The sequence below is a fragment of the Chlamydotis macqueenii genome, chromosome 8 (assembly GCF_036417535.1).
Source record: "Chlamydotis macqueenii isolate bChlMac1 chromosome 8, bChlMac1.mat, whole genome shotgun sequence".
NCBI classification, from domain to species: Eukaryota; Metazoa; Chordata; class Aves; order Otidiformes; family Otididae; genus Chlamydotis; species Chlamydotis macqueenii.
In genome coordinates this window covers 10,550,268-10,563,940 of record NC_141563.1, presented here as the reverse complement: position 1 = coordinate 10,563,940, position 13,673 = coordinate 10,550,268, and the positions used below count along the sequence as shown (strand labels likewise).

Genomic DNA, 13,673 nt, shown 5'->3' with positions numbered 1-13,673 from the left:
TGCATTTTGGCTGTATTTAAAGTCTGGTTTCTGGTGCTTGCTCGGAAACGCTCTTTTTGGGATGCTCAGGGAGAGCTGTTGGCATTTGGGTAACGAAATCCAAGTGGCTGCTTTGTGTGCCTTCGATATAGAGCCTGAGGATGAGCAAGGCTTCTTCCCTCATGTTTTTTGTGGCTTTAGTTCTTCACTGGGTAGCTGTTGATGGCTGTGCGGCAGCCAACACAGGCGGACTTAGCCCTACAAAAGTCATTTGAGCGATGTGATTCACATTAGCTGAAGAACTTGTAGAAAACAAAGTTTCTATGTTTAATTCCTTCACCCTTTTAATTTCTTTCACTCAACTGGGCTATCAGAATAAGAGAGTTGCTAAGCAACTTCTTCACTTCTTCCTTTATTGCCATAGCATTTCTGTCCTTCTCCAGTGTTTCTGAGAGCTTGAGAGGGTCTCTTCCATCCCAACAAGCAGTTGATAATTCCCCTTCCCACTGAGGAGGTGGGATGGTGCTGGTAACACTAAGGCTGATTTTACCTAATTCCTTACCAAAATTGCTTTTCATGCTGCTTGAATTTAACGAGTGCATGTGGCAGGTTTCAAACCAAGCTTTCCTGGCTCTAGCTGTGGTTAAAGCTCTTTTGCTTTTGCTCTCTGCCCCGCAGCACGATGAGGTCTGAAAAACCAGTGGGTATTGAAAATCCTCTTCCGGAGTGGCAATGGCAGTGTCATAAATAGGAAAGCCCTGGGTTTTATCACGCAGCAAAATAACAGGGTGAGGGAATGTTACCTTATGGCAAGCTGTTTAATAGAAAGGAAAGAGAAATGATTTCCAGACAGAACGTTCTAATTTTTTTTTATTTTTAGGTTCAAGCTTTACAGCGTATTTGGAAACCTAAGCATTTAGACTTTACTTCTCTTTTAGCAAAGGGAACAAAATAAAAGGAAAATGTGGCAATTTTTAGGTTTTGTTTCAATATACTTTAAGACTTGTAACCCTTCCAAAGAGGTGACAGTTGCTAAGAGGATTCTCCATGTTGGTGCTGGTACTTTGTCATGCCGTTGTAGGAGAAGGAGCAGCTGTAAAGGCCTTTGCACGCAGGAGGGCTCTTCTCTCCACGTCATTCTGCGCAAAGCCTTGACAAACCGGAAATACCATCTCTGCCTGTGCTCTTTTTTAGCTTCAGGTTCTTGCGTTGATGTTCCGGATTTAGTCTTTGGGGTTTCGAAGATCTGAGCTTCACCTTGATGAAGTACAATCTGTTTATGAGCACTGACATATGTATTAAATGATTCACTGTAGTTGACACTGTAGTTGACAGCTATTCCTCATGTAATTTTTTAATTATAAAAAATGCCATTGAAGAGAAACAAGGTAAAGAGAAGAATCCTGTTATTAGCTTCTGGGGTTGATGCTTTTCCGTTCTCTCTATCCTAATGACATTTTCTGCAGTGGGATGTAGGCACCTTTAAATAGTCTGTTTAAAATATAATTGGGAAGTGCTCAGCTACAGTATGGTAATGCAGAATTTGCATACAGCAAGGGGATGGAAAAATACAGTAAGAGTGCCTGAAGGGTTTGTGGTGTTTTGGTGCGTATGGCTCTGGAAGCTGATTTTCATGAGACTGTGTTTGTCCGTTGTCTGGCAGTGTATGATTTACAGGTGCTATAAATGACACAAGCATTTACAGTTACGTTGTTTGGAGTTAGAGGCTGTTCTGGGGAGCTGGACTCAGTTGTATGTTTTTTCTTACAAATAAGATTGAACCAGCTTCCGGTTATTGGCTCCTTGCTCAGCCGTGACCATCTGCATTCATGGACTTGGGAGGGAGGGGCACAAGCTGTGCAGGACCTTGTGTCCCACTGGTTTATACTTGGGGCCGTATAGCTACGCTGTTTAAAAGCTGATTTTATGTGGTGCAATCACATTGTTTAGGGGAAAAAAAAAGTAGTATTTTTTATTGTGTGTTTTTTAGCATTGTGAAACGGAAAGCCAAAAATAGAGAGCTGAATGGGACTTGTGTGCTTGTGTGTGTTACTTAAAAATTTTCTTGATGATGCCTTACTTATTAAAAAAAATAAAGAAGAACGAAAGAAAAAAGGAAAAAAAATTAAAAGTGCGATGATTTTTGTCTGTGGGGGGATTGTGGCAGACCAGAGCCGGGCAGGCTGTATATCTGTGACCAGGCCTCCTGCAAAGAGCTGAGCAACTGTGGTCTGCTTGCTGAGCTTTCTTGGGATTTGAGGAAGCCGTGACTAAGCTTTCTGTCTGTCCCAGACGCTGAAGGATTTTTTTCGTAGTCGTCTAAAATCAGTTTTTGCATTTTCAGGTCAGTGGCTGGTTCACTGTCAGCTCTGCACCCCAGCAAGAGAGCTTCTTCGGGTGCTTTGCTCTGCCTTGCTTTGCTGTCATGGGAATGGCTTTGCGTCTTTTCAGCTTCTGGTAAACCCTGATTTCTGGGTGTTAGCTTTTGGAGAGGTACTACAACTTCCCCTTTGTCTTAATTAATATCAAATTCAATGTTGTTTTTTTTTTTTTAATTTAGTCTTGGTATTGCTTTCCTAACATAATAAAAGTGTATCCAAGAGAGCCTGCCTGCTGTTAAAGTTCATAAAGTTATTTCTTTCTCTAATTTTAAAAAGGAATCCTTCTCACACTTGAAGCTAGAAGGGGGAGCGGAAGGCTATAAGGATATCGCAGAATTTACTCTCAGGAAAGCAGCTGCTATTTTCATGTGCAAAAAGCTAAATGTGGGAGTAAAGGGGCCAATATTAACATTGTACAGCTGTTGGTTGGCTGCCTTTTTAACTTCGGATGCAGCTGCATTGAAGTTTCACTGTCACAGGGAATCATGGACCCTGGTTGGTGAAATGGTCCTGCTGGACCTGACCCAGCTGGGGCTGGTGAACCTGCAGAGCTGGAGATGGAAACGATTCAACTCAACAAGTTACTGCAGTTAGTCCTTCCTGGACATGAGGAGGGAAAAACAACAAAATAAAGAAGGAACAAAGATATAAATGAAATTTAACCAACATTACGCTACTTCTCAAAGTAGTAAACATGCCAGGGCTAAGGGCTTTGAGGTACATCCCTAAGGAAGGTGATACAGCCATGTGACATCCTTGTGGAGAGGTTATAAAAAAATATCAGCAGTAGGTCAAAATATTTTACATTTGAAGGCTTCTGAGATGGCTTTAGCAATTCTTTGTGGCTATGTGGGTGGTATGGAGAGGTACATGTTGTTCCACGGCCCCTTATGCTAGTCACAGTATATAATAACTAAGTCCCTGAAGGTCTTAGTGCAGTGTACAGTGAACTGGAAAAGGAGTGATATTTGAGCATTTGAATAATAAAGTAATTGTAAGGAGAGTTCATTGTGGGCAGAAAGAAAAGGAGTCAAAATAGCTCTTGGAGGGCCACCTCAATTCATCCCCATGAGAAAGGAGGCCTGCTCGTAGCGTAGCAGAAGAAATTGGAAAATACTTTTGAATCAGGATTGTCCTTCTGGTCTTGAGATAATGAAAACGCTGCAGTGGCTGACATTTCCGCATGTCTGTGGATGTTGCCCTCTGTCCTTGAATACAAATGAGAGGCCTGGTGTGGACCACCAGAGAGCTAGCCTGGGTGGTTCTTTTGCATCCTCAGAGCCTTTACCTGCTCAGCCCCTCCTCAAGCCAGCAAAATACCGTATGTGCTCAGGTCCTTTTTGCTTTTCTTGGTCTTCTCAATCACTTGTAATCCATATTTCTGTTTTGTTTTTTTTTTCAAGGGACCTATATTATTTTGTTCCACTCTTGCAAAATGAACTGTGTCACGTTAACGTTCCCATCAGTTTTCTATTCCTGGGTGAGCATCTGCAGAACTTTAGCATTTTGGGGTGTCTGTGCTGGCATATTTTGACATGGGTGATCCATGAGAGTTATAATCCTGTAGCCATTTATATTGCTTTGGCAGCAGAATTCTTAAAAAAACATCCTATTGCACTTCAATTCCTACTGATTGTATTCAATGGTATTTGGAACCTTTTTCAATTATTTATTACACATTTCTTCTCTGCTCCTACAGTTGAGCAGAATGTATTTTTTTTTTTCCCTGCTCTGTATGGGTTTTTCTCCTTGCTTTGTCTCCTGAGACTAATGTTTTCAGCTGGTTTCCCCCCCACTTCTATTCATGTATTGGTTTGGCAGAAAAATCACAGTGAGAGCTCAACTGTGTGGCCAGGCGACTGTGAGGGGGCGTGGGAGAACACTTCGTTTGCCGTTTTCTTTCAGGATTTTTTCCTCCAGCTTGTCTGTGCTCAGTTATACATCTTTCACAACTGCAGGACCTCAAGCCAGTAATTCATCTCCCTGACTTTAGAAATTTGGTGGTCCCACAGCTAGACTGATCTATCACCGCTTGCTCCTCCCCAGATGAGTTGTGTTCTATGTGCTGCCTGGAGGGATTCAGAAGCAGCACTCAAAATATTTTTGGATGGTTCCTCATACTCGAGTCAGTTCCAGTTCAAGTTTTTGATGGCGAACAGCACTAATTAGTTTATCATCTTCACTGTTCCTCAAGACGCGTGAAGGCACGTGCACACTTTGCAAAGACAACGTAATATTATTTAATGCCTTCTGCGATCACAGAGTCCATGCTGTGCGAGCAAGAGTCCTTGGTGTGCCGTTTGCATGCATTGGTGCTGCACTAAATATCTGCTCACGTGGAGAGTTGCAACACTTGATCTGCAAAAGCAGTTTCAAACCAGCTTTGGATGAACTGAGTGAATCCAAATGCACCCATCCCGCGTGGGTGTGTTTTGGGACAGCAGCTGGATCAGTTCCTCTTGACTCTTGATTGAATCAACTGCAAATGGCTTTGGATTCAGCCCCTTGCAAAGAGGAGTCAGGGCACCAACTGATGTGGCCTTGACGTCCCAGATGGAGTGGCAGAAATTCTGGGAGCAAGCGTCCCTTAAAGAGAGGACAACACAGGCAGCTGGGAGCAGTAGCCTCTGCAGACGTGGGCCGTGAGTCAGAGCTCTTGCTCAGCTGTCTGACCTTTGCGTTGAAGCAAAAAATAACTGATGGTGGATCAATGCAGGTCAGACCTCAAGATGATGATATGCAGCTGATGCCCAGCAATAAGCAGCTCGTGGGTAACGGCATCCAAACCATAACAGGCCTTTCTGAAAGGGTTCTGTGTCCTTGACCTAACTGCCCTTTGCATCAGGTCTGTAGGGGTTTTGCTGGCTGAGATTCATGGGGAAGGTGTACATGTTCTTAGAGTGGTTCTTAAACCTCTTTCAGTACCAAAAATTGCTTCATAGTAATTACTCTGCATGATGTTTGATTTAAATAAATTCAAGTGCTATCCAGAAAAAGTTTACACCATGAAATAGGAAGTTGTGTTTGACGTGTTTTCTGCTAGGATTTCTAATTTGAAAGGTTTAATTTGTTTCCTACACAATTGGTTTTAAATACTGGTGGGTTTTTTTTGAGTTCAAATAGAACCCTAATCTGTGGGTGAAAGCACAAGAGCACTGTACAAGTATGAGATGCCAAAAAGAGCCAGCTGCCTGTACACAGAAAATTAACATGATCATTTTACGGGGAATGTAACATTAGACCAAAGTACAGGGGCGGGATGCTAACAGCCTGAGTGAGATATAGGTAATTTAAAAAAGGCAGAAGATGGTTTCTGCGTTTTTAATTCTGATGAGGTCTGTTGCTGCCTTGACTTTTCCTTGTTGTAATCTAGGGAAGTCAGGCACCCCATCAGCATCGTCAGTGGGAGGAGAGATCTGCAGCATTCCCTGCTCCTGTGCTGCTGCTCCAGCTCTGGGCTTGCTGGTTGTGTTTGAGTTATAACTGTGTTAATATGAACTGAAAATATTTTAATTGTTTTTGGCTAGTCTGCGGCTCATTTATTTCTGTCAGATGCTGGAACGTGATTCGGATCTTATTTTTTGAGTATCCAGGATTGGTTATGCATATATCCATTCACTATCTCACCATTGAAAGGAAAACTCTCCGTAATTTGCTCTGTTAGCATTAATGGAGAGCATGGAAATGTAACTTATGATGTTCTAAGACCTTTTTTTTTTTTAAAAAAAAAGAAGTTAAAAAAGAAAGGAAAAAAACCTGTACCCAAAGCTCTGACTTGAGTAAGCTCCTAAATCCGTGTTGAGGGAAGGGAGTAAGGAAACACTTTTTGCAAGCTCTGAGCTGCCAGCGGGGATGTCCGGAAGCGCCCGCGCTGGCTGGGGACCTGCGATCAAAGAAGGGGATGGATGACAACAGGTTTTACAGGAGCAGTGACACATTGCGTTTCCTCCCCACAGTCCAGCTCCTCTCTTGCCTATGTTTTTTCAGCTGCCTGTTCTTGGCCGGAGGTTTCTGAAGCTCTCCTGCTCCTGAGCAGAGCCTGCTTTCTCAACTGCCGACCCGGCTCTGGTTTCCGGGGGATAACCTGTGCAACAGGGTACAATATCAGATAGGATATCGCACAGGGCTCTCGGATCAAACCATGCCAATGCAAACATTCAGGTACTGTGGCTTTCAATACCAGAAAATCCTGTTTTTTCCTCCTTGGTCCTGAGGAGTAGCCCTGCAGTGCAGAAGGGAGCAGTCAGTAGTGTGATTTTGGGAACACGGGTTGCAGTGTGCATCTCTTTCATTCCTACTTCTGCCATTTACATAGAACTACAGTTGGGAAATGTCCTGACTGCATGAAAAAACATCCCCAGTAGAAACACTGAACCCTATACAATTGTTCACAGAAGCCAAGAGTGAAATGAGCGGCTTTGTTAGCTTTTATCATTAATTTTATCTGATGTTTTTTAGCTAGACTGTAGCTGTCGTTTCAGACGTGTATGGGGATGAGTGCCTGTGCTGGGATTACTCCTCGCCAGCTTGGATGAGCCACCTCCTGTGGTTTTGAGCAGCATCTCTGCACTTACTCTGCTGTTTAAGTGTTATCGGGTTAGTGAAGAAAGATTTCTTCTTTCTCTAGCTTGTCACCAAAAAAAGGAGGCCCCTTTAAATTATTTTGTACTTTAATTGCACAGAAACAGCAGAGGTGCATATGGCAAATGCTTCCTTGCTGACACATTAGCAGCAGGTCCCCAGCATCTCACCCCTTTGGCTTCTGCGTAGCTGAGTTATTTTGTTTTAATTTCATCCTAAGTGGCACACGGAGTAGCTCCTGCCACAGCTCTTTGGATGAAAAATGCCTCAGAAGCGACCGTGGGGGGCAGATTGTGGGCTCTGTATTGCTGCAGAGACATCCAACAGCCCCCCTCTAGCTTGCAGCTGCTCCCCTCTTCCTCTGCGGTGATGAATTTGGCCAAACTTACTGGTGAACAAGGAAAGGTTTCCAGGTGAATGCTGGAAGTGCGTAGCGTAACTGGAGAGCATATGTTTGAGGCAGATATTATAGACCAGGCTAGAAGGACCGAAAGTGGTTTCCCAAGGTGAGGTGGGATAATCCCACGCTGTGTGTTTGGAGGTGATCATTTGGGAGACAGATGAATTTTTGCTGTATTTGCCATCGACACGCATTGATGCGGCTGGAGGTGAAGGGAGCTGATGGGGTCACTGATGTAACTTTTTTACATCTTCAGGTATTTTCAAGGATTTTCCCAGTCAGCTGACTGGGGGGCTCTTTGTTGTAGAGCTGTTAAGATAGATCAGTGGGTCTAAAAGGGGATGAGATCCCGAAAATGTAGAGTTACAGATAATTGCGTTAAAAATCCTTATGTTTAGGAAATGCACACAGGTCCATGGGAACTATTTTGTTTTTTCGCTTTGAAAGAAGACTGCACAGAAGTCTCAGAATTCCCGTTAATCCTTTAATGGCAGGAGTTGCTTGATGACGTACTTGAGAGGGTGCTGCAGCACGGATAAACTGCAGAGGCCAGCTGGTTGCTTTAGAGTTGTGCAAGTTGGATTGGCAGTTTTTATTTAACTTTGGGTTGTTTTGGGCATAGGTGCACTGGTTATTTGGAGGTATGGGGTACAATTGAAATACATGTGGGGACTAAATGAACTTGGTCATAGGAGACTAAATCATCAGCCCCCTTCCTTCAGCACCTTGTATAGGCCTCAACTTGTGTAGACCAGTCTTGTTCCAGTATGCTCTGCCCCAGTCCTCCTCCCCACAATGGAGTGGCTTGTCTGCCTCCTCGCTGCAGCAGTGGGCAGTAGGTCAGTCACATTCCTCTTCCTCTCTGCTGCCCAGGAGAGCACTGATGCTTTCAGTGCGCTCTCAATCTTGGATCTTAAGGGAATTTTGCTGTAACAGGAGGTGCTGCACCCCAGTGTCAGAGAGGAATAATTCATGTCTGCTCTTTCAGCATCACTTTGCACTGCCACCACCACCTTAGGTGCATAGCACTGAGGTCAGATGGGCTGAAGAGCAGGGATGGAGACATCTGCGTGCACCTCGGCTCTCTGGGAGTCTACAAGGTCCTTTGCTGGAGAGCATAGCTGTGCCAGATTTGTGATAAGATTATGCAAAAGGTGCTTTTACTGAGTTTTGAAAGATGCTAAGTACCACCACACAGAGTTAGAGAGGTTGCATCTTGCACAGCTGGAGGCATCTGGCAGACCCATCTCTGTGTGATGATTTCCACCATCATGGTAGCAGACAAGAAAGACTAAAAAGTAATTCAGGAAGGAAAGAAAAGTGTAGAAGAACAAAGAATAAAGATTAGACCTCCAAGTCAGAAAAGTCCAAGTCTAATACCACCAATGTGTGGTATTAGAACGTGCTTTGCATTTTTATGAGAGACTTATTGAGCTACTACTTTTCTGGGAGAGGAACAGTCCTGAAAAGAGTTCAGCTCCAGGCCAAAGTCAATGTTTACATCTGGAGGTGCATCCCCTATCACTGGTGCGAAGACGGCAGGAAGAATGTAGGAAGGCAAAGCTGCTTTTTCACAGTGTAGTAATTATTTCTCAAGGTTTTCCTCCAAAGGAAATTATTTTGTTGATGGCGCAGCTACAGCTACTATGTCATTTTATTTTAGTCTAATTTGAAATGATGGGGTTGATTGGCTAGGTGTAATTATTTAAATGTTATTTTTAGTAAGGCAAAGCGATTCTCAAGGGGAGAAATGATGCTCAATCTTGTACTTAGATATATACAAAATACTGTTCCTGTACCTCAGGGCCTTTTACTCTTGCTCAGTAAACCGCATCTTGCTCGTAAACCAGGAAGACAGAAATAAAATTCAATAAGAGGGCTTATTGTTGTTTTTCTTTATACTTTAGAGGTACTTGGGCACCTTACCCATTATGGTAGTGTGGGAGTTTATCCTGAGATATACAGGAAAGTCATGTACTAATGAGAATTAAACCTGGCTTTTCTGTAGTCCTGTCTAGTATCTCCCATCACACCAACATGCCTGGCTGGGCTGCGAGCACCAACACTACATTTCCAAAATCCCTTTGGAAATAAATCACAAAGCAATCTTTCTTTTGGAAGTGACCTCAAGTGACAAAACAATCTTTCTTCTTTAGGAAGACAAAACAATCTTTAGGAAGTGACCTCAAGCCACCTTCCACCCAGTGGAAAGGGTCTTGTTGCCTTTAATCAGGTCCCTCGTGGTAGTTCCTATGGGGTTTTCCATCGTCTAGTGCTGACTGTGACCCAAAAGACAAGTACTGGACAATGTACTGAGATACTGTAGTGACCTGCCAGCTCTGAAACTGGCTCTGAAACGTGTTCGGTAGCAAACGCGCATCTCGTCATCTTTTTGTGTTGTAGTAATCTTTGCTGAGATTCTGTAACAGCTATAGCGATCCCTTCTATAGAAGCAGGAAATATTTAAGGTGTTCTCAGCTTATTGTCATGTAATCTTATTTTTAATGAGAAGTGCTTGTTTTTTTTTTTTTTTTTTTTTCTACAAAGGAAAGGTACGTAGGATAAATGTCCTGATTCTTTGGAAATTCCAGCTGAGTAGCATAATCTACTATGGTAAAGAGAAGCTATGGCACCACTTCTAGTTTGGAAGAGGCTATGCAGGTGAAATATGTTGCGTGAAATATGTTGCATGAAAATTTTGCTTTCTCACCAGAAAAATCTGATCTCTAGTGCGTTTTCCCTCTATTTGCAAGGAAAGAAAACTCTACAGGATTGCCAACCCATACTCTTGTAAAGTCTTGTCTGTCTTCAATATTTTGTCTATTACTTCCTCTAGAAAGAGGGAAACAAAATTAATTGCTAGAACTGCATTCTGTAATAGTGATGCTAATCGTCTTATCGCTACTCCTAAGATATTTGAGGTTTAAAAACAAACAAACAAACCCAAAACCCCAAACCACCATGAAATTTAATTATTTTTCTCTGGAAACAGCAAAAACAGTCAGTCCTATGACTGCCATATCTTGCTCCTGGGTTGCTGGGCTTTTCACACTGGTGTTACTTTAACTCCACGCTGTGTGAATGACGAGGAAGATTGCAATGCGATACCCCTGCCTTCCTCATTTGTATTTTACTGTGTGATGTGTGAAATCTTTTCCCAGGGACTCACTGCTGGTATTTCTTCTGAGCAAGGAGAAAATGCTTCCTAGAAGTATGGTGTTGCTGTTGAGAGCTACTCTATTTGGAAATCACTCATTGCTTTAATTCATCAAAAACATGTATTGGATCAGCAAAAATGCTGATTGCAAACAGAAGAAAAGAAAATAAGAGGTTAATTTTGCTGATAGAAAAGGTAAGATAAGCCTCAGCAGGGCAAAGTCTGTCCTGTAATGGGACAAATAGCTTGATGATATGAATTAGTAGCCTTAATTCAAACCAGGCCCTCCCTGCTGGGAAAAACTACGTAGATGAGCTTCTGTGGTTTTTCTGTCAGGTCTCTCTGTCAAGTTGCAGTATTCTTGTTTGCTCTTTGACAAGTGGGTGCTTAAAATATGGTTTCTGCTGAGCACGGCTTCCCGAGAGAGGATACATGTGAATGGCAGTTCCACCATTCCGCTGGGTAACTGGTCTGGTTTAGTTTGTTGATTGATCGATTGATTGATTGATTTATTTATTTATTTTAGTGCAGCTTGAGTAAAATGCTGTAAAACTGTGGTGTGTTTTCGCTGTGTTTCCTTGTGCGTTATTGATTTTATTGCACTGTGCTCATTCCTTTCCCTTTCAGCAAGATTACTGCTGCATTCGCCCAGCTGGCTGGAACAGCGTGTTTCCAATGGCGTACTGAAATATGGTAATAAACACAGAAATTTGGCATCATGGAAACAAACAATGCATAGAAGGGGAGAAAATGCTTAATTTCATGGCTATTTGTATCAACAGGCAGAGAGAAGCCTGTTCTGCCTATGGGTTAAAAGGAACAGAGTAGCACCACTCCCTTTGACTTTTCTTTTCCCCTTCTGCCACTGCAGTGTGTTCTCCAGAGTGTTTGCAGCTCTCATTTTGCTGTAACCTTGGCGTGTTCGTTTAGCAAGCCAGTGGGTTAATTTTCAATATAACTATGCTATTCACCAGCAACGCTGGTTCGAATAATTTGAAGGAGAAAGAGGGCTTATGTGATATTTTATTTTTAATATATATATTTTTTCCTCTCTCCCCTTGGCCATCGATGCACTTCAAAGGCAACCGTTCTGTCTTTTTGGCTCAAAAATGCCTTTTGGCAGTTGGGAAAAAAAACCAAAAAGCCATATTTTATGGCAGAGGTAGTGGAGGGTAGCTGAGGAACAGAGATATCACAGTGGGGTAGGTGCCAACGACTAGTGACCCTCATGGAGAGCAAGTTCAGAAGACATTGGTGCTTTTGGGGGAAAAAAGTAATCAGATAGAAATCAAACAGGCCCATGAGAAAAAAATATAATTAATAGCACTAAGTTAAATCCTTGGGTTCTGCCTGGACTAGGTTGTATTACAGGAAAAGCCAGAGTTGTTTTTCTTTGTAGCTTAGGGTTTTTTTGTGGTTGCCCAAAGCTTATTGCTTTGATCTTTTGAGCTTTGTGAAATTTTAACCTGATTTCCGGTGTGGTCAACATGGAAGGAAACTTTTAGATGTATCTACAGACTGAAGAAGATGAAAAATTGGTTATTTCAATGCAATAAAGATTAAAACAAATACACCTGTGCCAACAGAAGAATTAACATACATTTGTTGTAAAACACTGGAGATCCTTCGTTTACTATTAAGTGTTTGGTTTTCAGCTGTGGAAGCAAAATGTGTTTTGTCAATGATGCAGACTTGCACGTGACCGTCAGAAGTAAGAGGTGAGGGGATGATGAGTGGATTAATGAAGTGTTGAAAGTGCTGGTAAAAGAAAATGTACAATATAAACATACCTCAAAAAAAAAAAAGAAAAAAAAAGAAAAAAAGGAATTGCCTAAGGTTTCCAATGGCAATCTCTGTTCTGAGAATTGAGCTCCCCTTTTTTTTTAGCTCAGAAGAAACTTGGGGTACAAAGTAGAGTATCTGAAAACCTCTGTAGTCTTCTCTTGACCCGCACATAAGACGTTAATCTTAAACCTGCCGCATTTAATTCGGGGGTGGTGTAGACACTTTTGATCTGCCTGAGAGATTTTTCTCACCAGCGTTTTGCAGATTGGAGCTTGTAAATTGCCTCTTAAATCTCGATAATTAATGATGGTGGGTGGTGAACATGAACTGCAAATGGTTTGAGGTTTTTTTATTCTTTTTATTTTTGGCTTCTAAAAATCTGTATGCCCCCAAAATGCTCAGGAAGACAAAAGGGAAAATTATATTTGTGCAGAAGTAGGGGAGGAGGCGGAACGGATGCGTTATTCTGCTGCCGTTCAAAATACTGCATTTCACATCCTCAAAACCCTATGCAGGCATCCCACTGAATGAGGACCAGCGCCTCATTTCTGAGCGATACCCGAACCTTGCCACTGTGGACTTCGGTACTCGGGCAAGAGAGCTTTCCTTGGGGCTGGGGGCAGTGTGAGGCTGAAGAGCATTGGTGTTGCGTATCTCAGTTTTAAAGTCTTGTAAAATTAATGCTCCTTTTCTCTTTCTCTGCCCCATCTGCTGTTGTAGATAAAATTCTTGTGGTTGGCATGGAGTAAAATGAGCCACATCCTTTTAAAGTAAATACCCAGTAGTAATGAGTTAAGAAACTGTGTGTGTGATCTTATGCTAGAGCTGAACTAAACACCTTGGTAAAAAGAGGTGGTTCTTGTTTTCCTCTGGCTCTTCTCTTCCAAAAGGTTTGGCTGATGGAAAGTAAGCCAGGTCGTACACCCAGCTTCAAAGTTGGTTTTGTTTGAATGTGGAACCATTTAGTCATTAAAGAGTTAATGTTTGTGATTTTTATTTAATTTTATTTTTTTAGCATAAAATATTGCAGCTATAAACTAGCTTTTTCTTCCCCTTTTTGTTATATGTGACATCTGGATTGTTCAGGGAGTGTTATTCCATCTTAAAATGCGGATAGTTGCCTTTTTGAGTGGTGGAGGTTTTATGGATCCAATAGAGTAATGAACACATAGAAAAAAAAAGATAATACAGCTGGCTATCACCTTTCACATCTGTTAATGTAAGATCTGTAATTGATTTAGGGAAGTTATTTTGTCTGAACATTGGCAATTAGCAGCTCTTAATCACTGAAATACTTTGTAAGAAATCTAGCTCTGATGGGTAGATTGGTAAAAGGAACAGGAAGAACAGATACTGCTGGTTTCTTATCTTCTTTCCAAAAAAGCTCTGT

The 13,673-nt window shown here is 42.1% G+C and overlaps 1 protein-coding gene across 2 annotated transcripts in view; it reads left to right on the top strand.

The window, feature by feature from the left end:
- C8H1orf21 (chromosome 8 C1orf21 homolog) overlaps positions 1-13,673 on the top strand; it is a 119,394-nt gene that overhangs the window by 32,748 nt on the left and 72,973 nt on the right. Inside the window, exon 1 of one of the 2 annotated variants that reach the window (XM_086753555.1) lies at positions 10,559-10,693. The exons of the other annotated variant lie outside the window; for it this stretch is intronic. The gene's annotated coding sequence lies outside the window, so the exon portion shown is untranslated. Of the gene's footprint in view, positions 1-10,558; positions 10,694-13,673 lie in introns of those variants that run through there. 2 annotated transcript variants of the gene reach the window in all.